The sequence below is a fragment of the Zerene cesonia genome, chromosome 20 (assembly GCF_012273895.1).
Source record: "Zerene cesonia ecotype Mississippi chromosome 20, Zerene_cesonia_1.1, whole genome shotgun sequence".
Lineage (NCBI taxonomy): Eukaryota > Metazoa > Arthropoda > Insecta > Lepidoptera > Pieridae > Zerene > Zerene cesonia.
In genome coordinates, this window is record NC_052121.1 from 5,085,375 (window position 1) to 5,088,581 (window position 3,207).

At 31.0% G+C, this 3,207-nt stretch overlaps 1 protein-coding gene across 1 annotated transcript in view; it reads left to right on the plus strand.

The window, feature by feature from the left end:
* Positions 1-3,207, plus strand: part of LOC119834780 — a 6,068-nt gene continuing 2,861 nt past the window's right edge. The window contains exon 1 of the mRNA XM_038359271.1: positions 1-129. The gene's annotated coding sequence lies outside the window, so the exon portion shown is untranslated. The remainder of the gene's footprint in view (positions 130-3,207) is intronic.

Consider the following 3,207-nt stretch of genomic DNA (forward strand, 5'->3'; position numbering starts at 1 on the left):
TAACACAAATAAACTGTGATTTTAGAAGTTATTAATATATCAACGAAATCGAACGTGGAATTGTTTGTTGTATTGAACGAAGCATTAAGAAAACTTGTGTGCTGTAATTGTAAATTGAAGACTTAAATTGTGAGTAAATATTTAATTCCCTTGTTACATAGAACAAATTTTCGTTAATGAACTTAACGTTAGTTAACTAAATAGTTGCTATACTTTTTTGTCAATTTATAAGACATATCAATCGATAGGCAAAGCTGAAGTCTTCTTATAATTCTTAATTATCAATTCTGTCTCTTTATTTAATATTTTGCATTAAATAATATATAATTATTCTGCCTTCAAATTGTCAGAACCACACAGGAGGCATCAGATTTTAAATAAAAATAACCATCAGAATCGGTTTACTCAGTCAAAAGTTCTGAGGTAACAAACACAAAAAAGCTGTCGAATTGAGACCCTCCCCCTTTTTTGCAGTCGGTATAAAATACATTGTGACGGTAAATGTGCGCCTTTGTTTCTAACCGTGAGATCTGATAAACAAATGTGTTTGTTAGAGTTAATAATAAATAAATACCTACGCACAAGGACCTTACTATAAAAAAATTATTTGCGCTAGAGTCGTCGTAGAATCAAAAACAAATATTAGAGGTGTGTAAAACGAAAAGAGTGATTATAAGTAATTCTCAAACAATATTTATCTACACAAATATTTCAAAGAGAAAGAAGGACCGATTCGAATACTTTCACCAGCAGGCTACATTTTGTTTTTATTCAGAAAAACCCGGGAGCGGCTAGTACTTAATTAGCGCACTAACGTTGTTTAGCGTATATATGATCATTTCATTATATTAAGCGCAATTCTGACACCGGTAAAACATTTTTTTTTTTTTACTTTAGGTACAAACGGATAAAATTCTTTAATTTCTCTCTTAATATTTTTCCATTGCTGATTACGTACTTGCTTATTTACTTACAAGACAATTTTAGATAAAGCAAATAATCTCAGCCTTAGAAATGCAAATAAGTAATTTACCTACCTAGGTACTGTTCATTTATTTATAATAGATAGGTATCTAAGTGTTGATTGATATTTACGAAATGATCCAATTTAAAATAGTTATAAGAAATCGTTCAAGTGACGATGTCGAAAAATGATTTCTTGTATCTGTGCCAAATATCCAATTCAATTAAATTGCGTAGTTGTTTCTTACAGCATGGCCGTGTTTATTTTTGTACCACCAAGCGTTGGCCTCTCAGTAAAGCCTAGAATGTTGTACAGTGTTCGAACATGTGCATCGTAAAATGATCAATACGTCATATTAAAATATAGATGTCTTTAACATTCGATGCCAGTAAATCTAATTCCGATTATTATTAATCCTACTAATATTATAAAGATGAAAGTTTGTAAGAATCTATGGATATTTGGCGCTCTATTACGCAAAACCTGAACATGAAAAAGCTGATCGGTATAAACATTGGTACATAGTTGGATTATAGTCTGGATTTGCACATGGGCTACCTTTTTTGCAGGTACTCTAGTGCAACCGGCTCAAGCTAGTTCGATATAGTTTATTAATATCTGAAAGGCCTATTGAGAGATCGGTTATATTTACGAAATAAATAATTATTAAAAAAAACACTAATAATAGACTCACCTAAATTATTTCCACCCTTGTACGGAGTATACATATATATATATATATATATATAGTAGGGGAATTTAAATAATCTTCGATCAGAATAATATGATTAACTCATGAAATTATTGTATTGTCAGCGAGACTTGATTGAATGTAATTTGTCCGTTTAAGGAAGGTCCAAATAGTATGCCTTACATATAAACCCTGTACGTTTTTATGAAGTTTAAAAAAAGCGTACTAATGAAGATCACAATTCCATTCCTTTGAATGCTTTTAGTAACTTTTTACTAACAGGCCTTGTAATACACAGCTTTAGTTAGAAGAAATTATTTTATTTCCAAAACGGATTTGTTGATTAATATTATATACAACTAGCTGTTCCCCCGGTTTCACCCGTAGTATATATATAGCGTCACTCAGTGTTATTGCAGCTTTCTAATGGTGAAATAATTTTTTGAATCGGTCCAGCCGTATACCTACGCGTAATGGTGATTAAGGGAAATAGGGATCATCTCTATCTTCTTATATATAAATACTCGTGTCACAATGTCAGTTACCTTAGTCCTCCGAAACGTGGACCGATTCAAACGAAATTTGGTGTGCATATCGGCTAGGCCTGAGAATCAGCCAACATCTATTTTATATAACCCTAAATGATAAGAATATGATCGAAACAATGACGCCTTATCACTTAAGGCTTTAAAAAGTAATTTACGACCTATTCTCAGACCTACCAAATTTACATATATAAAATTTCATAAAAATCGGTCCAACCGTTTCTGAGAAGTTTGGCAAATAACAATGTGACACAAGAATGTAAAATTTTATTATTTAGATTCGTTTTTATCCGGTTTTTATGCTTTTAAAATACTAATCGAGCGTCGCAACTCTGTATGCCGCAAAATTGTTTCAAGCTGATCAGCAAGGAGCTATCTTACATGAGTGTCGTTCGTTATACATTCAAAGCAAATATCACCTATTTCTTTTATACAAGCAGCAAATAGGTTGCTACGAGAAAATCGTTGTTTCGAATTAAGTTTAATATGATTCTTCATCAAAATATGATTAAACTGTACACAATTTTATAAAACTATATTTTTTATTTCGCGGTCTTAGCTAAATGTAAGTAAACGTACAAATTTTTTTTCTCTTTTTAAAATGAACCCAATTCCAGAATCACAACTTAAAAAAAATATTGTTAGAATGGGAGCGGAGAGGTAGGGGTTAATCAACACACCATAAGAGAGAGATGGTAGATAAATTTCTAAAAACGCCTCACAACATTATACATACACAATTGACACCCCAACATATATAATTGACACCCCTTTATAGTGTTTTATATGTAATATTTAGATCAATTTCCTGGGTGTCATTTATCCGAAAGGTTTTGAGGTAGTAAAATCTGTATCGATTTGTATAATTTTTTTATATGATTATCACCCTAGTTAAAATGCCAGTTTTATGTAACTTTCATAAGTTTCTGATCTTATACCTAGTCTTGCCATAAATATTGTAATAAAGAAAAAAGAAAATTGTTAACTGCAAATAACATTTATTACTT